General features: G+C 34.3%; 1 protein-coding gene and 2 non-coding genes across 5 annotated transcripts in view; all 3 read left to right on the plus strand.

Annotated features, from left to right (window-relative positions):
• The first annotated feature begins 16,109 nt into the window (after window positions 1-16,109).
• The window catches only part of A1CF (APOBEC1 complementation factor), a 98,218-nt gene continuing 86,622 nt past the window's right edge, over window positions 16,110-27,705 (plus strand). For all 3 annotated transcript variants that reach the window (XM_049764614.1, XM_049764612.1, XM_049764613.1), the window contains exon 1: window positions 16,110-16,179. The gene's annotated coding sequence lies outside the window, so the exon portion shown is untranslated. The remainder of the gene's footprint in view (window positions 16,180-27,705) is intronic.
• Window positions 20,392-20,498, plus strand: LOC125995401 (U6 spliceosomal RNA). Its single transcript, XR_007490936.1, has one exon. It is a non-coding gene; the product is annotated as a U6 spliceosomal RNA (small nuclear RNA).
• LOC125995325 (U6 spliceosomal RNA) lies at window positions 25,629-25,735 on the plus strand. Its single transcript, XR_007490868.1, has one exon. It is a non-coding gene; the product is annotated as a U6 spliceosomal RNA (small nuclear RNA).

Raw genomic sequence — 27,705 nt, forward strand, 5'->3', positions numbered from 1 at the left:
ATTCATTAAAGGTTAATTTTTTATGTTAATCTTTACTTTAAAATAAGAACTCCCCCTTAGCTAAAATTCAACAATATGAGAATCACTCATTCGAGTTAGGTCAGTCAAGAACCTACGAGTAGGGAAAAGATCCAAATTGTACTTGTTTCATGATGCTGCCATGAATCCATACTATGAAATAAATTAACATAAGTAACATGTCTTAATTGCTCATGTGTACATGGCAGCTCTTTAAACAGAAAATCTATCTCATGTTTTCATTGCACTTCTACACATGAAAATGAACATTTCCATTTTACAAATGAAGAAAATAAAAATTAAAAAAATTATAGGGGCAGGGACCAGCGTGGTGGCACAGCGATAGATAGGGAGTTTGCCTTGCATGTGGCTGACCCAGGACAGACCTCAGTTTCATTCCTGACATCCCATATGGTCCCCCGAGTCAGGAGCAATTTCTGAACGCATAGCCAGGAGTAACCCGAGTGTCACCAGGTGTGGCCCAAATATTAAAAAAATTATAGGATCAGATCTATCATAGCTCAGACAGCATTTTTGGTTCCATGCTTTTGATACTGGGTTTGGAATATTGCTTACTTTTTATTATATACAAAACAGAGTACTAATGAGAAGAAATCTGAAAAGTTCTGTCTTAGCTACAGTTCTATAAAAGTTTATAAAGTTCATAAATGGTGAAAACGTTAATCTACCCTGCAAAAGAAATATTTTAAAGACCAATTCTTCTAAGATAAAGTCAGCAGTCAGGTCATTGAATTCCAAGGAACTCAGCAAAATAGAATGTGCTGAATTAAATGTGGCTTTAATTGGTGTTTTGGTTGAATGTTCCTTTTGCAGCAATTGAATCCACAATAATATGTAGCTCGTTTTCCAACTGAGTGACCAGAATTTGGTAAGGTTGTAAAGTTTACTTGTTCTACTTTCAATGGTGCTCCACTGTGTGAAGTTAATAGGTTAGAATTAATTTGAGTGGACAGGTCAAACTACTTCCAGCAATAAACTCCAGAACTATTTTAGTTCAGTCAAAACAAACACAACCTGGGATGCATTTTACGCTATTAGCCATCTTCCTTTCCAATTCCCTCACCCTAGGATTAAAGCAAAATACTGTTGTTACATTGAGCACCAAGAAATATTTAAACTCTTATTTAGATGTAATCTGTATATATTATGAATCCTCAACATCTTTTCTGTATAAATATAAATATATATATTTCTGTATTATGTTTCCCCTTTATTAACAATTCTTGCAGAATAGTAAAACAAAGTAGACCATTGTAACTCGTGTTTTACTTCAATAAACTTAGCATTTTCACATAGAGTGTGCCAGGCAAATGAGCTAATTGCTTTATAAATATGCTATTTGAAGAATACAGTTTAGTAGTAAAGCTCAAACTGCATAGAGAAAGCCCTAGGCTCAGTCTCTAGGTCTCCTTTCTCCTCTCACCCAACCCCCCAAACAAAAAAATAGAAAAAGGAAAAGACATTTAAAAAATTAAATATCACACATATAAATAATTTAATGAGATTTAAGTATTAATAATTTATTTAATAATTAATAATTTGGTTATCATAATATTTTAATTATCTCATTCATCATTTAATATGATTTCTCAGTTTTCTTCTCACATATTCTCTAGCACTCCTCTCTTGTATAATATTTATTCTCATTGATGGTATGTAATATCTCATTGTTTTTATTTGCATTTCCCAGTGAAGTGGTGATAAGTATCATTTTACATAACTGTAAACTACTTATATGTTTTCTTTATATATATATATATATATTCTGATGTATGTTCAAAGTAAGGTTGTTTGGCATTTTATTGTTGCACTTCATAAGAGTGTATTTTATATTGTCCCCTGACACGTACATGCTATTTTTCCCATTCGGTAAAATGTCTCTTCATTTCGATGCAAGCTTTTATCATTTGTGCAGATGCTAGTTTGATAATGTCAATTTGTTTATTTTGCTTTTGGGTTTCTCAATGTTTGCTTATTATAGGATTTATCATATTCCTTTAAATAGAATGTTTCCATACCTGGGCAGGTCCCACTTTCCTATTTCTCCCATAATAAAAAGAAATATTCTTCCAAATCTTGTATTTTCTTCCCTATCCTTTCCTATGAAGTGAAGTTTGCAGTTCAATGATTGACATGAAAATTCATTGTGAGCTTTTTACTTGCTTAGAACTCACCAGTGAGCTGCTGAAGCTCGTATTAGAAGAGAATCACAAACTTTTACTATGGGATGACAAGTTAATATTTAAAGGGTGTCAATGTTCATCCACCTAGTGAAGAACAACAAACTTCAAAACCATATTGTAATTGTTCCAGGATGGGAACAAAATGTAAAGTCCTTCCAAGCTTTATACTTTTCTTAGGTCAGCTTTATTCCAACATATCAAATTTCACTTTATTAACTTATCACTCTGCCAAACAACTACTTAGAAAATCAATACTTTTAAAATATTTTAACTTTGAAAATATTAGTCTTATTGGGGCCAGAAAGATAGTACAGCAGGTAGGACTCTTGCATGTATGTACCAACCCAACTTTGAGTTCTGGCAGTACATATGATCCCCAAGAACTATCAGGAGTGATCTCTGAGTCTCTGAGCACTGAGACAGGAGTCAGTTCTGTGTACCACTGAATGTGGTCAACAAACCCAAGATTATGTAAATAATATTTAAAATACTATCATTACAAATAATACCTAGATTTTTATTGTCAGAATTCTGTTCTTTTATGAATGCTATGCTAAGTAATCCTTGCATGTTCTTAACACAAAAAAATGTTAGTTTGTTTTTGTTTGCTTTTGAGGGGGGTTGGATTTTTTGTATTATTTTTAAGTTTTTCTTTCTTTTCCCCTTTCTTTTCTTAAACTGATTTTTATAGTCTCTCGAAGAACTCCTCCCATTTTTTGCTTGTTTGAATTTTTGACCTCTCCCCCCCCCACTTTTTTTTTGCTTACCTTCAAACAGAACCACATAATTTGAACCTTCTTGCTCTGCCTCACAAATTGAGAGGGAAACAATGGAGGGCACCAAGACCAAACAGTCATATGAACATTGAGTAATAATAAAAAAATGATCAGACTTGAACACCAATTCCAAAGTCAACTAAAACAGAATCGATACCCAATGTACAACAAACTAGATACAGAAGGGATTACTTATACTAGCAGCCCAGGGGGGCAAAAGAAGGGCGATATGGGATGCATGCTGGGAACTGGGTTGGAGGGAGGACAACATTGGTGGTGAGAATGCTGCTCATTCAATGTCATTATGTACCTGAAATACTACTGTGAATGATTTGTAATCCACTTTGGTCAAAATAAAAATCATTAAAATAAAAAATATATATTGGAAAAAATAAATAAATTCTAACAATGTGAGTTGTGAATATTGACTAACTGGTTATCACTGAAATTCATGCAAATAGCACATTATTCTGAAGCACTGAAACTACTATGTTGCATTTCAACTGTACTTTCATTTTCAAAAGAAGAAAAGTGTCCCAGAGAAAGCAAAAGCAAAATATCTATAGAAACACTCCTTCAGTCTACCTGGCAAAAGTCAGTCTGTATAGGATATAAAAATCATCTGTATATAAGATTGTAAAGTTTTATAATCGAAAATAGCAGAACATCAAGGACAAGGACATAAGATATCTTGAAGGAGAGTTGACAAAAAAAGCAGAGAAGAATTATATTGCTAGTATTTTATACGCTTATCAGAAATAAGCTACAACAATGAATGCTGTTAAAAATAAAAATAAAATTAAAACAGAATAAACGGTACAGGTAATCCTGTACTAGTCCAGTATGTTAAGCTTGCAAAAATCTCAATATATAGCAACTCTAACAGAGTTTTCTGTTGGGATCATGAAAAATGACAGCTAACACAATTCTTTGAAAAATAATTGATTTTAGGGGCTGGAGTGATACTGCAGTGGTAGGTAGTTTGCCTTGCACACAGCTGACCCAGAGCGAACCACGGTTTAATCTCCAACGTTCAATATGGTCCCCCAAGCCAGGATCAATATCTGAGTGCATAGCCAGGAATAATCCCTGAGTGTACTCAGTGTGGCCCAAAACCAAAATAAAAAAAAATCTGCACCCTGAGGAAATCCCTATCTTGTTTACTCCAGGCCTTTCTCAAAATGTTTAGACTTTCAGACATAAAACCAGAAAGAAGAAATTTTCAGACTCCTGTCCCACTACAAATCATTTCAAAATTAATATAGACTATAGTCTAGTAATCAGATTGAAAGTGGTAGGAAAATAGGAAAGAACCAAGATAATAGGAAAAATATAATCTCTAAAAATGATTTTATCATATGTATCCATTTCCCTTAAAGATGAACCACTCACCTCTACCTCAACATTGCTTATTCTCTCTCCCCCTTAACTCACACCTCACTACTCACTTCCCCCCTCCTAAAATAAATAAACAAAAAACAAATAAATAAATAAAATAATTAATTTATTAAAATCACGTGGGTAAATAAATACCATGAATTTGACTTTAGGATAATGCCAGAATTACACATTTATTAGTTCTCAGCCTTCTGGCTTCATAGAAACTCTATTGGCATTATCCCCATTTCCAGATGGAAAAACAGAGGCCTAGAACGGTTGAAAGACCTGTTTAACACAGATCAAAGCAATTGCACATCAGGTAGGGCACTTGCCTTGCACAGATGTTCCACAACATGGAACAAGTTGTCATACCAGGTAGTTCTGATCCCATGATCCCGGAAGGGATGAAGAGAGGAAGAGCAATGAAGAGTGAGGGACAGAGAGAGAGAGAGAGACAGACAGAGACAGAGAGACAATGTAGAGAAGGGGGAGACAGAGAGGCAGTGAAAAAAAGACAGAAACAGAGACAGAGTAGAGACACAGAGAGAGAGATAAAGAGAGAGACTTGCCTGAGGTTAGATAGCTAGTGAACAGTTAGCTGTAATTTCATCCCAAGCAATTAGACCACAATTAACTAAACAATTGCCCCTATTTAATGCTTTTAGACACAATTCCCCTAACATGTCCTAATACGTAACAACTCTTAATATTCCAAGAAATCTATTTGGGAAACTGCAAATCCACTTGAAAGCTATGATTCAATTTATACAATCACAGTTGAGCTCCTTTTTAAGCATGAAACCCTCTGGGGGCCTGAAGACTTCTCAGTGGTAAAGGACCTCTCCTGCAGGCAAGAGACATCAAGCCCTTCCTAGGAACCCACAGGCCTTCATTATAAACACTCATTTGTAATCCTCAGTGCTGCAACAATAGGTGTAGAATTTCTGTTGAGCACAACCGAGAGTGTAAGTGTCACAATCTTCATAACCCCACTCTCATCATTACAACAAGAAACTCAAAATAATAATCCAATGAAGCAGGGGGGCATTTTGGGTTGAGAGAAGTTAACAATGAATTTTAGGTGAATTTCATAAAGTTAGAACTAGCTTTACGTATGGTGGGCCCATTAGGGAACTATTCAGCAGCCCCTCCTTGAATAAACAGCACACCCTAGGGCAGGGCACCATGGAAAAATCCCTACAATTCAAGAATTAGAGCATTGTACTTCTTTTTCCCTAAGTCACCTGCATCTAATATGGGTGCAAAACTGTTTCCCTTTACTCTATGGGACATACTGTAAACCAGGAAGTCACTTGCATTTAACTTTTAGTGTGCAATTCTTACTCTCTCTCTGGGGAAACTCATCTTCATTTTGGACTATGTTCCCTTCTTTCTCTCTCCTCCTTCATATTTCCTAATAAAATCATATTTTCTAAATAAAATCTTTTTTAATAATTTCTTTATTTAAACATCGTGATTACAAACATAAGTGTAATTGGGTTTCAGTCATAACAGGACTGTGCAACCTTCCTATCACCAATGCCCCAGCTTCACTACTTCTCCGACGAGATTTTTTTCTGAGAAACCAGAGAAATCTAAGAAAATTGAGGGGTGCTCAGAACTTGAAGGACCACCCCAGGTAGAAACTGCTGCCAGCTTTCATAAATCTCAACTACCCCAACACCAAGGATCAACTCTGGATAAAGAAGTAGAGTGGTATCTTTGTCTTTTACTCTCTCTTTCTCTGTCTTTGCCTCTCTGTTTCTTTCTACCTCCTGCCCCTGCCTTTGTAGCTGCCCAGGTACACACTATCAACATAAAAAGAATTAAGTTCAATAAGCAACTGCCTGTTGTTTAAAAAGTAAATGTCTTTTCTCATTTGGGGGCAACATCTGGTGATACTCAGGTCTTATTCTTTAGGGAATCATTTCTGGTGGGGCTCTGGAATTGAACTCAGGCTGCAAATGTCTTCTTTTTTAAAACAGAGAATACTTTCCATTTCAGTTTTAGTCATATAAAATATATCTAATATAGTAAATATAATATAGCCTGGAAACAGCCAAGATGTCCTTCAACAGATGAATGGCTAAAGAAACTGTGGTACATACACACAATGGAATAATATGCAGCCATCAGGAGAGATGAAGTCAGAAAAATTTCCTATACGTGGATGCACATGGAATCTACTATGCTGAATGAAATAAGTCAGAAAGAGAGAGATAGGCACAGAATAGTCTCACTGATCTATAAATTTTAAGAAAAACTAAGGATATTATTGTAATAATCCCCAGAGACAATAGAGATGAGGACCAGAAGAACCTACTCACAATATGAAGCTCAACACAAAGAGTAGAGGTGTAGTTAAGAAAATAACTACACTAACAGCTATCATGATGAACTTAATGAGTGAGAGAAATAGAATGCCTGTCTCAAATACAGGCAAGGGATGGGAACGAGGGTGGAGGAGTATTGATGGTGGGAATGTTGCACTAGTGAAGAGAAGTGTTCTGTTTATGACTGAAACCCAACTACAATCATGCTTGTAATCATGGCGCTTAAAGATTTTTTATATAAGATATATATGATATTATAAATATAGCATAAATATAATAATATAATATGACATATTATCTTATATTAAAATATCATAAATAATGTGTATTATATATTTAATATAATATATGGTATCTTATTATAATAAATATTATATTTGATATTTAATATAAGAACATAACATATATGTGTATAAATATGTATAAAATATATTTATATGCAATTAAAGTTTGGTTATTTTATTTTCTGTGATTCTTAACTCCTAAATTATCCTAATATTGATGTTTTTCATCAGAAAACTTGTCCCCTTAAATTTATTAATAATGTTTTCTTACTTGAATGCGGAGAGTGGATTTGCTACATAAGCCCTGCCCTGATTTGATTTTACACTATGATAGTGGGCGAATCTAGTTTTATAAAGAAAAAATTCAAAATCCTGGCAAAATTGCTGTAAATTATAGACTTCTATTTTTTTCTTTTTTTGATTTTTCGGGCCACACCCATCTGATGCTCAGGGGTTACTCCTGGCTAACTGCTCAGAAATTGCCCCTGGCTTGGGGGGACCATATGGGACGCCAGGGGATTGAACCGCGGTTGCGATCTTTCCTTGGCTAGCGCTTGCAAGGCAGACACCTTACCTCAAGCGCCACCTCACCGGCCCCAAATTATAGACTTCTGACCTAAATATTTTTTATTTTAAGCTTAATAATTTAAAAATATCTCTTAGGGAGTTGGTGAGATAATACTACATATAAGGCACATGCCTTGCACACAGCTGACCTAGTTCAATCATCAGCACAGTTTAGGTTTTCCTGAACCTATGGAATGATCTCTGAGAACAGACCCAGAGTAACCTCTGAGTAAAACCTGCTGTGGCCCCAAAACAAAAGAAAAAAACTCATTAGTCATGAAGAGTGGTAATATCGTATGAAAAATATTGTGTTTATGTGAGGTTTTCTTGCTTATGTATGTCTATTAACTTTGATTCCCCCTACTATTGACAATAAAAATATATATAATGGAAATAAAAGCATTCATTTAAAATGTTTGAAATACATAAATAAAATAAATGTAAATAATTTTATCTATTTTAACTATCATTTTTATTTATCTATAAACAAAATACTAGATTTTATCTATAAATCTATAATTTAAAATAGTAAAATAAATATAAATAAATAAAATGGATCGTTTTATTTAGTAAATAAATAAAATAAATTTAAAATAGTAAAAAAGAAAGAAAGAAAGAAAGAAAGAAAGAAAGAAAGAAAGAAAGAAAGAAAGAAAGAAAGAAAGAAAGAAAGAAAGAAAGAAAGAAAGAAAATAAAGAAAGAAAGAAAGAAAAGAAAGATAAAAGAGAAGGAAGGGAAGGAAAGGAAGGGGAGAGAAAAATTTAAAATATGTGAATTGGTTCTTGTATTTTATTTCAAATTTAATAACAAACTAAGACAGTTCTCCAAATAAATATATTGAATTCTTTATATTCTTAAATAAAATACCCATTTCCCCCCCCAAAAAAATAGTAAAATAAAATCATTTAAATTAAAAATCTATAAATTAAGTTACCTAAAAGAGGAAGTATTGCTTTTAGAAATTCATGTATAGGGGCCTGAGCAGTGGCGCAGTGGTAGGGCATTTGCCTTGCATGCTGCTGACCTAGGATGGACCACAGTTCGATCCCCCAGCGTCCATATGGTTCCCTGAGTCAGGAGCGATTTCTGAGTGCATAGCCAGGAGGAACTTCTGAGCATCACTGGGTATGCTTCCTCTCAAAAAAATAAAGAATTCCCAGCACAACATATGGTCCCTCAAGCACCACCAGGAGTGGTCCTTGATTACAAAGCCAGAGTAAGCTCTGTGCACAGCTTGGGTATAGCTCAACTGCCTCCATCACAAGGAAATAATTCGCACATTCTCTACTGCCCACATCACAGCCTGTGATGTGACTAGATTTCTTTTCTAAGGGAGATGGGTGTGTGTACGCCATTGGTCATGGGAAAGTTGCACTGGTGAAGGGGGGGATGTTCTTTATTTTTAACTGAAACCCAACTACAAAATTGTTTGTAATCATAGTGCTTAAATAAAAATATTTTTTAAAAATTTTGTTCTTTTTCAAAACCAATGTTGTGTTTTGAGAATGGTTAAGTTAAATAATATTGCTTCTTAAAAACTAGGATATTTAATTTTGTTATTGAGATATTTTAGTTTACACTAATATTAATTACATTTCAGCATACACTGTTAGTCCACCCATACCCACACCTACCAACACAGCTGCAATTACTCCACTTCCCCCTGCAGCTGCTGCTATCTTGCTATTCATTTATCCTCAGTGTCTGAGCTCAGTTCTGGTGACAAGAGGCTCAGGATTTGCTTTTAATTGGCCATTGTCTATCTCTTGCTTTGTTTCTTGATGCTCTACATATGAATGAGAGCATCCTGTATTTGTATTGCTCTGAATCACTTTTCTTAACCTACTCTCCAGTTCCATCCCAGTTGGAGAGAATTGCAAGATTTTCTCTTTTAGCTGAGCTATATATATGTATATATACATATACATATATATATATGTATATATACATATACATATATATGCCATCTATGTTTGGGTTGGTGGAAGTTATAGTTTAAATGTTCAGAGAAGTTGCCATTTTGTTTTCCATACAGTCTGACTGATACTATATCTGTACCAATAAAAAAATAAAGGCTCCTTTTTCACTATATCCTCACCAGCACTGATTGTTTCTAGCCTTCTTAATGCTTTTCATTCTTACTGTTGTAATATGACATCTCAATGTCATTTTTATTTATATTCCCTAGTAATCAGAGATAATAAACATTTTTACATATGCATGTTGGTCCTCTATATGTCTTCTTTGAAGAAGTAACTGGTAGATTCCTTTCCCAAATCTCTGATGATATTAATTTCTGTTGATTTTGTGTTTAAATTTTTTTATTGTCGGTTTTTTTTTTTTTTTGACCATACTCATCAGTACTCAGAATTTACTCTTGCTTTTTTTCAGGAATCACTCCTGATGGTGCTTGAGGGCATCTGAGATACAAGGTATTGAACTGGGGTTGTCTGTATGCAATGCATACTGTATTATCTGTCTGGTCCAAATTATTGAGTTTTATAAGTGCTTTAAATATATTTTTTGAATATATGTTTGATTATATGCTTTAAATATTAGTCCTTTATCAGGTATATAGTGTGGAAATATGTTCTCTTATTTAGTAAAATATATTTTTATTTTCTTAATATTACTTTCACAGTGAAAAATTTTAGTTTATGTTTTTTTCGCTTTTACCTTACTTTCATTGCTGATGGAGTTGTATAATTAACAACAGCTTTTAAGTAAATATCAAGGAATATTGTTTCTTGTTTTTCTCAATATAATTATGGTTTCAGAAATAACACTGAGAACTTTGATTCTCTTTGAAATCTTAAATATGAAGTGAAACGTGTTTCCATTTATATTTTTTGCATAATTTTCTAAGAATATTTTCCCAAACATGCTAACCTGTTTTTTCACTTTTCTCAATACCCCTTATTGAAGAGGCATTCTTTCACCCCTTTATATTTTTCTCCTGTTGTAAATTAAATATAAAATATATGAGAATTTACTTCTAGATTTCATTAGAATGAATGTTTGCTTTTTACCACTAATCTGAAAACCTTGAATATTTACTTGTGTGAAAGTATATATATATTGGCTTTTTGGGCCACACCCGTTTGATGCTCAGGGGTTATTCCTGGCTAAGCACTCAGAAATTGCCCCTGGCTTGGGGGGACCATATGGGACGCCGGAGATCGAACCGTGGTCCTTCGTTGGCTAGCACTTGCAAGGCAGGCACCTTACCTCTAGTGCCACCTCACCGGCCCCAGTGAAAGTATATTTTAAGCACCAAATAGTACTATGATGTTTTGCTAACTATGGTTGTATAATAGATAGTTTTACTATAGCTGTATAGTATAATTGAATCTCTGGTAAGACCATAACTTCCATATTTTTCCCCTCAAAATTGCACTGGCTATTTGCGTAGTTTCAACAAATTTTAGCAGTATGTTCTATGATCTTAGAGAATGCCATAAAATGTTGATAGGGTGGCTTTAAACTTGTACATTGATTTGGGAAGAATGGGCATTTTAATAAAAGTTATTTTCTAGTTTATAATATTGAACAATTTTCCATTTATTTGTGCCTCTTTTATTTTTATTAGACACTTTTAATTTTCAATAAGTAAGTCACATACATTGTTGAATCCTAGATATTTGTTTTTTACATATTCACAAATGAGATTTAAAATTTTTCTTCCTCTTCTACATTATTGTTTGCAAATAAAATACAGCAGATTTTTGAAAGTGTGCTTTTTTATACTCTGATATGAAGTACATCTATTAAATATAAGCTTCACTATGTAAAGCAATAGTGATTAGAGAGACATTTTTGATCCATGTTTAAAAGAACAGTGTTAGAATAGCTGGGGCTGGAGAGATAGCATGGAGGGTAAGGAGTTTGCCTTTCATGCAGAAGGTCATCGGTTCAAATCCCAGCATCTCATATGGTCTCCCGAGCCTGCCAGGAGTGATTTCTGAGCATAGAGCCAGTAGTAACCCCTGAGCAATGCCGAGTGTGACCCAAAAAAGAGAGAGAGAGAGAGAGAGAGAGAGAGAGAGAATAGCAACCAAGTTTGTATATAGTTTATAGATTTGGTATAAATTTTAGATAAATTCTCAATCACTAATTTAATCCTAAAGTTCTTTTACACTGTATTACTCAAGAAAACCAGAGAAATGCATTAAAACAAAGTTGTGTGTGTAGTATGTAGTGTGTGTTATAATATGTCCAACACTAGATGGCTCTACTTACAAAACCAATGTTTTTAAAAGTCTGGAATCTTGGATATGTCATTAAAAGAACAGATTAATTGTAATACAAGGAATCAAACTATGTCAAAATTTTATAAGCAGTACAAATAACACCAGGTTTTAGGTTTGAAATGTTATAAATCCCTAAAGGTGTAGAAGTAAATCCTAGAAGTCATTATTTCATACATTAAAACAAGTTATACTAGTAGAGGCACAAAGATGTTGGTAAGATTTTCACTATATAGTTTCCACTATGTAATTTTGTAAAATCCTGTTCTCAAAAAGACCACTTACCCCAAATAATCAGTGAGATACATAAGAAAAATGATGGGCTATTTATTTTTTCATTAAAAGTGAGACTACAAATTTTTTGAAAGGATAGAAACTGGCTCAGGTTTCTTACCTTATGAATGATACCACTAATATTAAATTCAGCAAGAATCGATTTCTGACTCATTGCTTTTTTTCTACATTATAGGCAAAGAAACAGAATTTAAAATAAAAGAAAAGTTTGAATGTTAAATCAGAATTCATGAGATACATAGAACATATAAGAAGTAAGTCCCTTAACAATATCATTGTGAATTTGTCTCAAGCATCAGGGAAACAAATAAAACATGAAACAGATGGGATTACATCAAACTAAAACTATTATTGCACAGAGAAAGAAGCCATTATTTAAACAAAAAGTCAAGTGCCAAGTAGTTCAAAAGGCTGGCTTATATGCATCACATGTGAGAGTCTTGGGTTCAATTTTCAGCAAAGAACCAGAAGGGCCTTGTGTTCCAAACAGCATGCCCCCCAAAAAAAGGGAAGACTAGACTATCACAATTAGCAGAAATAGCTCAACTAGAAGGAAACAATTTAATTTTAATATGGACAGAACCGGAATATATATTTCACCAATAAAGGCAAACGAATACATGCAAGGATGTTTCTAATTTGTTTTTTTGATAATACAAATAAAAGTACAGTAAAATCTGATTTTGCCTATTCAAAACAGGATGCATTATTTAAAGACAAGTTTCGGAGAGGCTATGATGAGAATCATCACGCACTGTTGGAGACAATATAAATTAGGTGGCCGTGATGGAAAATAAAATATACATTTCTCAAAATATTAAGAATTGAAATACCCTCTGATACTATGACTCTCAAACATGCATAGATATTTGCAATGTTCGTCACACCATTATATACACTAGCACAAACAGAAGCAACATATGTGTCCAATGACATGAATGAATAAAGACTTGTTATACAAACACAATGCAATACCACTGAGTTACAAAAAGATTTGCAATATGGACCTTCCAAAGATTATGGTAAATGAAGTGAGTCAGGGAAAGAGGAATACTATATATTTATATTAACTGAATATGAAAAATACAACAAATGGGCAAAAACAATATCAACTCTCTGATATAGAAGATAACAAAGGGAGGAGATTTGTGGCCTAGAGAAACAAAGAAAATCCATTGTGTGTTGACAGATAAAGACTGGGTTTTTGATGGCAATCATAAAAGCAATCATAAAAGCAATATGTGCATGTCAGGGAAATAGCTAAGGTGACAGAGTACATGCTTAGTATGTGTAATTAATAGTTCTCCTATACCCCCAAATATAATCCTGGTATACCAAAAACTAAAATCTCCATAAATAATCATGGCTAAGCACTACATACTTAACATTTCATATATATTATTACATTCACAGGTGGTATAATTTAGTAAAACAGTACAAAAAGCCAAACTCATTGATAGAACTAACAATATTTTGGAGGAGAGTGGATGTAGGCAAAAATGTATGAAGATCCTCAAAATCCAAACTTGCAGTTATAAAATAAACCAAGGGGATATAGTGTACAATATGGTGACTATTGCTAGTCATACTGCAATGTATATCTGACAGTTTCTAATAACAGATCTTAAAAGTTCTTTATACAGGAATAAATAACTGTAACTATGTAAATGACTGTTTAGTACATTTACCATAGAGATCAGTTTACATATATACAAATATATGTAGTTACTCTAGCTAAATTTTTTTTGCCTGCTAATCTTCTATTATTTCACAAGATACCTTTACAGAAATCCAACATGTTTTTCTTTCTCTCCACTTTTAATAAGTATCTGTCATAAAAAAAAAAAACAGCAAAAGATTGAGTCTAAGAGTCGATACAGGTTGTAAGGCTTTATATGATATTACCCCTCGTTTTATCCCTGGCATTGACTGTTACCCAGAGCATCTTCAGGGATCAGTCATCAGTACAGCCAATACAAGTGCCTGGGAAATTCTAGGTCTGACCCCCAAAACAAAAACTGACTAACAAAAAAAAAAAAAAAAACTGAAGGAAATCTCAGGACTCATAATCTCAAATCAGCAGTTCTCAGGGCGAACTTCTTCACACTTTGGAACCCTACAAACACAGACCGAGCTTTATCTAGAAAAGTCAATAAAATTGCTTGTTGAAGGGAGATCAAGTCCCTGGAGGGTATAAAGTAAGGTAACTGTACAGTTAGCTTCACAGAGCTATATAAATGAGTGAAGCATAAATGTGTCTATTGGTCACACTACATGTGTGCAATTGCAGGCTGAAATTACATTTCTTGGGGGGTTTTATGAATACTTGCTACACATTTTATTGAGAGAAATTGAGGTAAGTTGAGATTTTCTTGTGTGTTACAGAACTGAAAATTGTTAACAAGACTAACATCCGAACTGGATAGGTTCCTCTTCTGATTTATATTAGATGTGTTTATTTGAATATTTTCTAAGTCTGTATTCTAAGAAGGATTGCTCATTCTGTGATTTCCATAAACAAATTTTATGATAATAAGCTTCCAGGAAAATTTGATTTCTCTTGCAAGAACTGAAGACAAGTGACCATGTCCTCTGATTTCAGTTGTAGATCTGATGTTGCTAAGCCCTTAACATTGATTTTAAATTAGGAGGGTTCAGAGCCTGAGAGAGAGAAGAGGGAGAAGACTCTTGCCACCCAGGTTTGGTCCCCAATGCTGCAAAAAAGTTCCCTGGGTACCACTTGGAATAGCCCCTAAGCTACAGAGCCAGGAATAAGCCCTGATCACCATCACTGTAACACAAACTTACCCTCTACCCTCTAAATATTATGGGTTTAGTTTGAATTTGGGGGTCACATCCAGCAGCATTCAGGGTTGTGTGGTTAAGTATAACTCTTGAAAGTGCTTGGGGGATCACCTGGGATAGTAGGGATAAAATTCAGGTTGGCTGCATCCTAAACTCTGGCCCATAGGAAGGTTTTTTGTTTGTTTGTTTTTGTTTTTAAATAAAACCTTCCTCTGATAAACCCATAGTAGGATTTTTGTTTAAAGTGGGCTTTATTGTCTTTGGAAATATTTTTCTGTAAAGAGTGAATACAGAAAAGTTATACCTTTAAAAATAACATTTTTCCTTTGATCAATACAGACACCACTGTCATATCAAGAACATTATAATGATTTAAAGTTCAAGCATTTTCAATCACATATCTCTGTATGTTATATGATTATAAGATATGGGGCCGGAGAGATAGCATGGAGGTAGGGCATTTGCCTTACATGCAGAAGGACAGTGATTTGAATCCCCACATCCCATATGGTCCCCTGAGCCTGCCAGGAGCGATTTCTGAGCATAGAGCCAGGAGTAACCCCTGAGTTCTGTCAGGTGTGACCCAAAAACAAAACAACAACAACAAAAAGATTATAAGATATAAGATTGTATGTTATAAGCTGATTATTATGCTTTCAGAATAATGGTTCCCTCTTAAACTATGAATGAGCTTCTAAAAAGAGTAACACACTTTCTCAAACAGCTCTGGCCCTATTTACTAGCTAAATAAACACTTCGTGCATTTTATTTCTGTGTGCCAGCTTTTATCTACACACTTGACCTAAAACTTCATATTTTACTCCATGAAATTTCATGATATAAAGACTATTTAAAAAAAGAGTCATTCTCTCAACTTGCCATAGATTTATGTCACTGTAGTATAGCAGGAATCAAGAGCTCAAAAATCAGCACAATGAGTTTATGAGTATAACTTTTTAAATATATGTCCCCCAAACAGCTTTAAAAATAAGACTCACATACCAAACTCATTTTAACATTGTAAACAAACAAACAACAGTAATTTTGTAGAATCTGTTTGGGCAGTAGTGATCCAATTATCTGGTCAAAGTGCTACATGGATGCAAGAGACAGGGTGAGTTAAAGTTTAACTCCCAGGAATTGTAAACCAAACCTAAAGCCACTGAACCTTTGGAGTTTGATATGATGATTAGAGCATAACCAGAGTGACACGTTGAATTTGCCATAATCAAGAAAACCTTTCCCGGTGGGGATCTCTGAAATCACTCAGGTATAGTCCATGTGTTTTTCTTTTTCTATTTCAACTTTGTGAAACTGTGCTGTGTGAATCAATGGGAGCGCAATGAAAATAGCTTTTATGCTATTTTGTTAGAGAATCTAATTCAAGACATTTTCTGATTTGTGAATAAAGCAAACTGAAAATAACAGAGTATATCCGGGATGATCATATGATTTAAGATGAGATGACGACCATATTTCAATCGTTGATTTAATCCATTCCTGGTATTTTTCATTTAGTTTTAAGAATATGGCTAATGTTTCTGAGAAGTTTATTTAGTAATAGCCAGACAGCATGGAGAGCTCAATTGACTGCTTGGCCTGATGTTAGGACCATAGGAAATCTCTTTATGTGACTATTAAATACTACTAAATATTATTTTTATATGTATTTTATATTCTGAGTTCTTATCCTTTATCCTTTGTATTTTGATTGTGTCCTGTCCTCTCTTTTAATCTGTACAATGATAACATATATCTTGGATTATTCTTGCTATTTCTTTTCATTTTCCTACTAACTGAAGGAATGCTGGTAGCTATTTGCTTTCTATTCTAACGAAAGAGAAAACAGAAGTTGTCATGAAAAATGACTGGCTTCGAGTATGTTAAATCTCAACCTAGGTATGGCTAATTATTAGATCTTTTCCTTTTGGGGATGGTTTAGGAATCTATGCTCCAGTGGATTTATTTTCACTTGATTTTTCTGTTCATTCAATGAAGATTACTCACAACTAGAATATAGATTAAAGAAATAAAACAGTCAATACTCATATTAGGAACATATTAGATTTCAATCAGAAATCTCTTAAATTCTCAACTTGTAATACCTTTTTTTCCCATGATTATCAACATCAATAACAGATCCCAAATTAAACAGTTTTATTTACTAGAAGACTACTCAGATATCTATTGGATATCTCAAGAAGATAAGGAGTAAAACATTACTTTTAAAAAACATACTGGCAAGGCCGAAGTGGTAGGGCATTTGCCTTGCCTGCAGCTAACCCAGGACTGACAAGGGTTCTATCCCAGCCATCTCATATTGTCCCCCAAGCCTGCCAGGAACAATTTCTGAGCACCAGAGCCAGGTGTGCCACTGGGTGTGACCCAAAACAGGAAAACAAACAAAAATATATTGGTAAACAATAGTAACTATAATTTAGAAACATCAAATATATATATTAGTCTATTTTGTAACATCCATTTGAAATACACCATGGTATTCAATACTGGGATACAGACTGAACAAAAGAATACAATTACTTACTTTTCAAAGTTCTGAGGCCTTTTTCTTCTAACATACACAAAAAGAGATGACTTACAGCATCACTTTTAAAGAGCTACATTATTCAGAATAATATTGAGGTTTCCTAGTTTAGATCAATTTACATTTTACTGTTCATGTTTATTGTTTATCCATTGTAAAAAAGATTCCAAAAAGAAATTATTTTATTAACAAACATTACTGATGATATAATAAATCTAGAACACTAAATAGTGATTATTCTGATGCAAATCACAAATTGGTATTGTGTCATTCTAAATATATATATATATATTTTTTCTATATTCTACTCAGTGGGCATTGAAAAATGTGGCTTTAAGTTGTCATGCTTCTCTCCAAGAAGTGGGTTAAATAGTGGTTAAAGATAAGTTAAACAGATCTTGCTACTTTACTAGTCTTTTGAGTTTGTAGCAGTAACAGGCACTATATGGACAAGTGCTCTTTTAAGTGTTTTCTGTATTACTGATGTTATTCTTAGAACAGTCATCTTTAGTATTTTACAAATGAGAAAATCTGTGCGTACATGAGTCACCTAAGTTTAATATCCCCCATATAACATGCTGAGTCAGATTCGTCTTAAGTTGTCTGATTTAGTACAACAGTCTACTCATGTTTGTGCTGTCTTCATAGGTCTGGCTAGCTTTTTCCTTGTAACGATCTGCTCATTCATTATGGAGAGCTAGAAGAGTAGGCAATGTTCTTTTCCTTAAGATTCATTTATGACAGAACCTCTTTCAGGAACATCTATTAACATCCTCAGAAATGGTATTTCTCAGAACACAGATTAAGAAAAAAAATAACTCATTTTTACAGCCCATGACTATAATTCATAACAACCAGAATTGACTGAAACCAATACTATTGTTATAATCTTGTCTAAACACATGGAAGAAATTTTATAGTCTAGCTGTCTCCCATCAGACTGGACCACGCATGTTCAAAAGACATTCTAATTTAATTCCAGGAAGAATATTTTGTTTTTCTCTCGATAGAGAGGGCTTGGAATCCTTATTTCCAAACAATACCATCTGAAATAAAAAAAAAAACAACAACTATTCATTCAACTTCTATGAATCTTGAATTTCTCAAGATCCCCATATATTAAAAAGAGATAACTTGCAGCATCACTTTGAAAAAGTTATTGCCATATATTAAATAGAGGTCAAATCTGTATCATGCACTTAATAATAATTATGGGAAATAGTAAAGCAAAATGATTCAATCCCAGTCACACGTTAGAAAAACAACAAAATAAAAAAAAAATTTTTTTTTGTTTTTTTTTTTGGTCACACCTGGCAGCACTCAGGGGTTACTCCTGGCTCTATGCTCAGAAATCGTTCCTGGCACGCTTGGAGTACCACATGGGATGCCGGGATTCGAACCACTGTCCTTCTGCATCTAAGGCAAACGCTTTACTGCTATGCTATCTCTCTGGCCCCAGAAATTCAACAAAATTTAAGGGTTATTTTTCTTCTTCCCATTTTCTAACTGTAATAAGCTCAAGATGAGGTTCCTATGTCTTTCCAAATTTACTTACCAGTTCTTCTCTGTCAAAATGCTAATAATATAGTTTAAATATTTAAAGTGCACATTAGCAATGAAAGTTTCAGTAGTGTAAAACTATCCAATTAATAAGAAAGGGATAACAACCTATAGTTTTCTTTTTGTTTTAAATACAAGCATTGTAATACTATTATTTTAGAGACTGGTGCTCAAGAAAATTCTTAATTAAAAGCATCCCGGGGCAAAGGAGGGGCAATATGGGATGCGTCTGGGAACAGGGTGGAGGGAGGACAGCATTGGGGGTGGGAATGCCCCTGATTCAATGTCACTATGAACCTAAAATGCTACTGTCAATGATTTGTAATCCACTTTGGTCAAAATAAAAATTATTCATTAAAAAAAAAAAAGCTAAAGCCAATGCCCTTCTCACTGAAACCCACAGGACACTCTGTCATGATGTGTGTTCATTTCATCACCTAGGCAGTTGATGTTAAAATCTATCTCAATAGCTATCTTTTAAAATAGTGCCATCTCTCAGAAACCTTGGTTTTGGCCTGGGTACGATTGCACAATGCCTCTCATTACCTTATGTGTCTCTAAATGACTCAATAAGTTCAAACAAGACAGTATTGATCCACAGAGGATAAACATCATTTTATCTTATTCATGGAAACAGTAACTAGGCTTCTCTAAAGTGCAGTTCTAACAATCCCACCCTGCTTAGTCTCACCTACAAAGAAGCACTGGGAATGAAAGCAGCACAACTGCGCTGATATTCTTTATTGGAAATCTAAATACGACATTCTGCTTTACACAAAACTATAAAATCCAAGCATCCAGTATTATCTATCACTTCACATGATCACTTTCATTTCATTTAATCTATACTTACTAGCTTTGAAATCTACTTAGAATTAATTTCATAAATTATTGTGTTGGACCTATTTGCTTCATCCAAGCCTTGTGTAAAAAAATAGTAATTGGATCTTAATTCTCCAGGTCCTTGAAGTTTATAATTTGAAGATTTTAAAGATATATAAACTAAGCTTCTCTTATAGGGAGTATAAGTAAAATTTTATGTATGCAAATAGTGATAGTCATATGTAAAATATGCCTCAACTTTGCTTATCTTCTGTTAATATTAAGAAGGAAGTAATAATAAGGATTAAGGTAACTACCTCTAATTTGCAAAGTTATCACAGCATTCTATCTGTCAATAATATGACTGAAGAATGATCATTGACAATTCAACTAGATTGAAGAATTGGTTTGCAATTCTATAAAATATCACCTTTGGTAATGTAATTATTATAGAAATGTGCCATTCAGATCTTCTTTTCAGAACTCTTTTCCTGAACATTGTTGACAATCTGTCATAACCCAGGTATTTATATCAATTAATAAAACTGGTGTCCTGTGCTCACTTCAGTAGAACATATACTAAAATTGGAATGATACAGAGAAGATTTGGACAGCCCCTGCACAAGGATGACACGCAAATTCATGAAGCGTTCCATATTTAAAAAAAAATTGGTGTCCTATGATGATAACAACTAAATAGCTCTTACATCCTTATAAATGAGCTACACATGCCAGTTTGTAATTCTCTAGTACCAAATACTATCAGAAACTACCTGCAGTAACTCATGCTTTTAGACAAATCATACCTGGTCACATAAGTAATAAGTGGTCAGAAACAAGTACATTTTTTTAGTCTATCACATATCATAAACTGAGGAATGTTGAATTTTGGAACAGAAGAAAACTGAGATACCTTGCTAAATAAGTTTCTGAAGGATAAAAGATACTTTATTTAGGGTAAGAACCTAAAAAGCCCTTGCTGTTCTGACTCCTGCTACATCACACTTCGAATTCACTCTGGTTCTTTTTACTGACTCTGGGAGACTAATTAACAGGACCTTCATGGGTACAAAGAATATGCCCTTCACACTGAGTCCTATTTTTCCTGACTATTCCTATGTATTCCCAGTCCTATGTAATCCAAGACTCACAGACTGATAAGACCAGAGCCTCAGTTAAAGGACACCCATGATCTGACTTTGAGAACCTGCCAGGCCCAAATCACAGAAGACACATGAGAAGCAGGTACCATGAAAATAAAGGCAGTATCTCCAAAAATAACGTGATTGTCCTGAATGACTTAGCTTTACAACCAAATTTTGTTAATGTCTGAATAAGTAATAACTGCTCTCACCTAGAGAACTGCCTTGCTCCCAGGGGAAAGAATAATTGGGCTGCAAAGTCAAGGAATGCAATGGGAGTCCCATATTTAAACTGACCTGATTGGAAGTTTTAAACTGAGACCTAGATTTTTTAAAATAGCAGCTACATCAACCTCAGTCAAGTTCTTTGCTAAAACACAAAGTAGTTGGGATACAGCCTGTGAGTTAAAGGGACACTTTGAGGTGTTAATGTCCAGGAATACATTAGCCAAAAAAATCACATAGCAGATTAATTAGTCTAAGTAATATTCATAAAAATGTTACATAGAAAAAGTACATGTTTGGGAGGACCAGAGTGATAGCACAGCCAGTAGGACATTTGCCTTGCTCGCAGCCTACCTGGGACCTACCCAAGTTCAATCCCTGGTATCCCATATGGTCTCCAGAGCCTGCCAGGAGTGATTTCTGAGTGCAGAGCCAGGAGTAAACCCTGAGCGTTGTTGGGTGTGGCTCAGAAATAATAATAAAGATAAAATACATGTTAATAGTAACAAAAAAAAAAAAACAAGAAAAATGGTTGAATGTGGTAGTGTTATAGATATCCAGTGGACAGTACAAGTATTTGAGTGGTAAGCATTTGATCTTTGAGGGAGAATGTACTCATCAATAATTTTATTTATTATTAAAGTTTATTAAATGTCACATTTACCAGATACCCCAAAAAAGAGCATCTGTCCTTCATTATATAACAGAATCAGGTAGATTAACTGGTATCACTGAAAGCATAGAATGAGATTATTAGATGATCTTTAGATGATTAAGAATAAAACTTCTACAATAAAGAAACAATCACTTTACTTGCCTTTCAAAATTAGTTATATAGCCAAATATTTTCAATAATATAATTCGGTATGTCAGAATTTCAACAATTTCTTAAAACCCAAATGTCCAACACTGGTTCATGGTGACAGCATGATAAATAAATGCCATTATATGGTTAAGACGAGGCTTTAAACCCAAGTTAAGGCCTTAATTTAAACCCTGGCTCTATAATTTCTAGTTACAGGAACTATAAGAATTTGTTTAATTTTACTGAGTCTATTTCTTCTACATAATTAAGATTATTTTGAAGTATAAGTGAAAAATTACATATGTAGTACTTAGAAAATACCAGACAAGCATGCATAAGTTTTAGTTATTGTAACTATAATTCTCAGTTCTTTTCTATGTGTTGATTGCACAACGCTTTACTAGAAGAAAATGGTTGTAGGAGAGAGCCATAAGGTCAACATGTTGAAAGTGGCTTTTAGATTAGAAGTCAGATGTTTTAGAAATTAACTATTCCAACAGTGGCTTATGGCACAAATTGGGGATGATTTCTTCCTGAATCTGTTGCAGCTTCTCCAAGGCAGAGATGTCCCTTTTACAAGCAGGAACTCCTAATTAAGTCAATACAGAATGATTTAGGAACCTAGGTAATTATTGAGGAAAACAAAGAAATCTAAATTCTTGCACCAGAAACCAAATCTCTCTTAGTCACAACAACAAAAAAATTCTATCTCAAAAGCACTATATATATACTCAAAAGCACTTCTTTTTTTTATTTTCTTAAGTAGTTTGTATTTACCTTCTTTTAAAACCTGCTATCAGGGCTGGAGAGATAGCACAGTGGTAGTGTGTTTGCCTAGCACAACAGACATAGGATGGATGGTGGTTCAAATCCCAGCATCCCATATGGACCCCGAGCCTGCCAGAAGCAATTTCTATTTTGTTTTGTAATCTTTTTATTTTTAATTATGAGAACAAAGATGCAAAGAAATAGGACAAGGTAAAGTTACAGTGGAAGGATAATAACCCATACACAGAATTGTACTCAAAAGCACTTCTATGATGCAGATTGTAAAACAATAAAATGATTGTTAGTAGGACAAAAATGCAAACAAGAAATGCTATAATTTACCCCTAAATTAGTTCTCTGGAGAAAAATTATGGTAGAAAAATTTAAAAGGGGAGAGAATAGAAATGCTATGGAAGGAGATTGGGATTCTGAGGGAAAATGAAGGCCCCCAGGTGATCTCTTCAAATTATGATAGTTGACCTTTCAGAATTGATTTATTAGTTCTTGATTAAATTCAGGATTAGTTCAAGATTTTACTTTTAAAAAGTTATAGTTTACTTTTTTACTTATAATGATTGCTCCCATAAAGTGTTCTCTCGAGCTGCCATAGCAGTTGCAAGATAAGTAGTCACTCCCTTTGTTCATGGTCTCTCACTTTGTTGTAAAAGTATAGTATTTACTGTTTCAAATTTGAAGTTCCTTAAAGTGAAGATAAAAGCCCTATTTACTTTTTCTTACTCTTTTTAAATTCCCATATTTTTCACAATCTTATACACAACAATGTTTGCATAACATTGTTTATTGAGTACAAGACTTGCTCCAGGGGCCAGAGTGATAGCACAGCCTTAGGGCGTTTGCCTTGCACTTAGCTGACCCAGGACAGACCTGATTTCAATCCCTGCTGTTTCATATGGTACCCAGTGCCTGCCAGGAGCAATTTCTGAGCCCATAGCCAGGAGTAATCCCGGAGCTTCACCAGGTGTGGTCCAAAAACCAAAAACAAAAACAAGCAAACAGACAAAAAAGACTCATCTAAGTGTAGAGCAGGGAAGAACAAACTAAAGAAAAGCTTTGAGTAGGTAATAAAACAGAAGTCAATAAAACAGAAGATTTCATGTTAGTTGACAATTGATAAAAACATGTGTCACCTGGAATTTTATTCAGACTGATTTTATTCAGACATACTAAAATATACCTTAAAAGGGGGGACAAAGAAATAGCATGGAGGTAGGGCATTTGTCTTGCATGCAGGACAGTGGTTTGAATCCTGGCATCCCATGTGGTCCCCCAAGTCTGCCAGGAGCAATTTCTGAGCATAGAGCCAGGAGTAACCCCTGAGAGCTGCTGGGTGTGACCCAAAAACCAAAATAAAATAAAATATACCTTAAAATAGCATTATGTAAATCTTATGACAGACAAAAAAGATTAAATTAATATAATAACCTAGATACGGAGTTTAGATAGTAATCAATATCAGTGGGAATTAAATAAACAGCATAATACCAAGACATGGTAAACATAGGTTTATAGAGAGAAATGATGCTAAGATATATACATGAGCACAAAAATATTAAAATTTATGTCATTTTCAAGGAAAACTAAGTTGTATTTCTTTTCAATGTTTGATTGCCTTGGGGGTACTTCATACAACGCTTTATATAGTTGAGTTTTGAGCAAACCAATCAAAGATAAAATAAATTCTGTTAGTAATTGGTAGTCATGGTTAGAACTGAGTTTTAAATGTAAACAAATGGTCAGACAAAACCAGATGTATGGATCAATTATAAATGAGTACATCAGTGAAGAAAAATAAGAAACATGATCAAAACTAGAACAAGAATGAATGAAATATAACACTCACTGCTCATTGGGTCTCTGTAATCGACCACACAAATAAAGGGTCCCAGAAGTATTGAATAAACCTCTGCTTTTAAACTGAAAAGATATCTATATTTATCCTATGATTGCCACTTTTCTCATTTACAAATCAACATATAAATTAATCATATATGCAAAGAAATATTATCATTTGACTAAGCCATCCTAAAATCTAAACTCCTAGATACAGTGGAAAGAATTTGTATATAATTATGCAATGAAGATATAATCTGTAACCTAGAAAAATGACAACACCAAAACTATTTACATATAGATATCAACCAGGATGTTTCAGTTAAATATAGGCAATATTTCAAGTAATCTTCCAGTCAGATAATTGGGCAATTCAATACATATAGTTTTGATATTGCCATATTCTAGTTTCTATGAGTGATGGATATTAAAAACATGGTTATGTGTTAATGGGGTCTGGAATCTGTGAAGTTCTGAGCTCTGCAGTTGGCAAACTAAAGAATTAGATAAATGACAAATAAGAGTTCTAGCAGGAAAGCAGGCAAAATCCCTAGAAGAGCTCATGATTTTGTTCAACTCTGAAGACAAAACCCACCATCACCACACCCAAAGAAAACAATTTAAGTCCTGACTCAACAGTAAAGCAGTTACTACTTCCTCTTACTCAGCCTTTTTGTTCTGTTCATCTCTTCAATTGACTACTTGAGGCCTATTCACATTAAAAAGAAAAATCTTTGGAGGCCTCCAGAGAAATTGTACAGCTGTAGGACCTTTGCCTTTCAGGCAGCCAAGATGGTGGTTTGAATCCTGGCATTCTATTTGGTCCCCCACCTACCGGGAGCACTTTCTGAGTGCAGAGCCAGGAGTAACTCCTGAGCACTGCCAAGTATGACCCAAAAACCAATCAATCAATCAATCAATCGAGTTAAAAAAAAGAAAAGTCTTCTCAGTTATACCAATTCAAAAGTTAAACTCAGACTCACAGAAAAATTGAGAAGAGAGTGCTCGCTTCAGCAGCACATATACTAAAATTGGAACTATACAGAGAAGATTAACATGGCCCCTGTGCAAGGATGACACGCAAATTCGTGAAGCATTCCATATTTAAAAAAAAATTGAGAAGAGAGTGTCTCAATTGCAAAAAATTTAATGTGTGAAGCTGTGCTACTAACATGGGTAACCCAGAAACTTGTTACCCCTCTGCATATATGTGCATTCATAATCACATATCTGTACCTGCTCACACATGTGTATATTCATATGTGTGAATTCACAATCCAGTGGCGGGGACTGGAAATCTCTTCAGGTGGGGAATTTGTAGAAAGAAGTACAGAAACCCTAAGTACACAGAAAATGGGAAACTAAAACAAAGGACCACAGAAGGACCTGCTCTCCCTGGGTGATTCAATGGATTTACGTGCAGAACAATTCAAGATTTACAGTAAATTATTGTCAGTAATTTGAGTAAATTCCACATACTGGTAGGCACTTAAAGTCAGACTTTGGCAGTGGATTATTTCTTTATAGTTATCAGGAAAAGGTTCTGAAAGATTATCTTTTAAATGATATTCTATTCAACATGATTATCATAGTATTAACAATTATGGTCTCGTTATACAAAAATTTTACACCTTTACTAACACCAACGATACTAAGACCCTCCACCATTGTGCTTATGTCAAATCTAGTTGGTGTTTTCCTCCCCTCACTCAATCCCACTGCTTGATAATCTCAGTATTGTAATTACAAAGAAAATTTGTCACATTTAATATTGTTTATCTCTTTAGATTTTTTTCTTTTATGAATGAGAACATCCAGTATGTATCTTTTTCCCTGTGATGTATTTCACGTAACATAATGCCTTCCAACACCATAAAATTGCAATAAATTGTAAAGATTAAGTTTTTTCTTAATAGCAGAATGATATTCCTCTGTGTATCTATGACACAACTTCTTTATTCTCCAATTTTTCGACATTTGTGTTGTTTCCATGCCCAGGCTATTGTATTAAGCTATGAAGCACTGTCATGAACATAGGCATGCATATATCTTTTCAAGCTAATATTGCTTGCATTGGTGACTTATGCTTAGAAGAGGAATTTCTGGGTCATATTGAAACTTTGCTCTGACATTTTTTTTTTTTTGGAAGACTACACTTTTCTATAGTGGTTGAACCAAAAGACGCCAGAAGGAATATTTTAAGGGAAGCAACTTAGTAGGACAGAAAGGCATATCTGGTGGACAATAAGCAGTGAAGTTTAATTCTGTATGTTGGCAAAGCTCAAATAAAGTAGAGACATAGAAAAGGAGCAAGTAATGCGGACAGAGTATAAGAGGAATAGACACATAGAGAAATAAGGTAAGAGTGGCAACTTACTAGTCTATAGTGAAGATGGATTCTGATGAACAGGCTGTGACATCTTGGGCTGCAGGCTCCATTGTTATCCTGAGAACTACATACTCTAACTGCTCTTCTCTCTTCTCAAAACCATCTTTATTTTCTGTTCTGTCCTCTCTATAACTAACTACCTTTCCTTTGCCTCCAGATATAAAGCAATACAATGCGAATACTCTACTGATTGATGATTGAAGAAACTGAGTTGAATACAAAATAGTCAAACCAGAAATTAGTAAGATTCGGGCTGGAGTGATAGCGCAGCTGTAGGGCGTTTGCTTGCATGAGGCTGACCTGGGACAGACCCAGGTTCAATTCCCAGCATTCTATATGGTCCCCTGAGCCTGCCAGGAGTGATTTCTGAGCAGAGAGCCAGGAGTAACATCTGAGAACCACTGGGTGTGGCCCAAAAACAAACAAATGAAAAACAGAGACTAGTAAAATTCTGATTTTTTTTTCCTGTGGAAGAGAAGAGTTAAGGCCACATGTAGTAGATTTGCAAGTAAGGATTTAAGAAATCACTTGAAGTATAGAGTTCCTATAAGTAGACACAGTAATGTTAATTTTCAGAATGATTAAAAATAGGAAAGGGGGGGTCCAGAAAAATAGTACAGTGGGTAGAGTATTTTGCCTTACAACCAGCCAATCTGGGTTCTGTCCATGGCACCCCAAATGGTCCCCTG

The sequence above is a fragment of the Suncus etruscus genome, chromosome 17, assembly GCF_024139225.1.
Source record: "Suncus etruscus isolate mSunEtr1 chromosome 17, mSunEtr1.pri.cur, whole genome shotgun sequence".
NCBI classification, from domain to species: Eukaryota; Metazoa; Chordata; class Mammalia; order Eulipotyphla; family Soricidae; genus Suncus; species Suncus etruscus.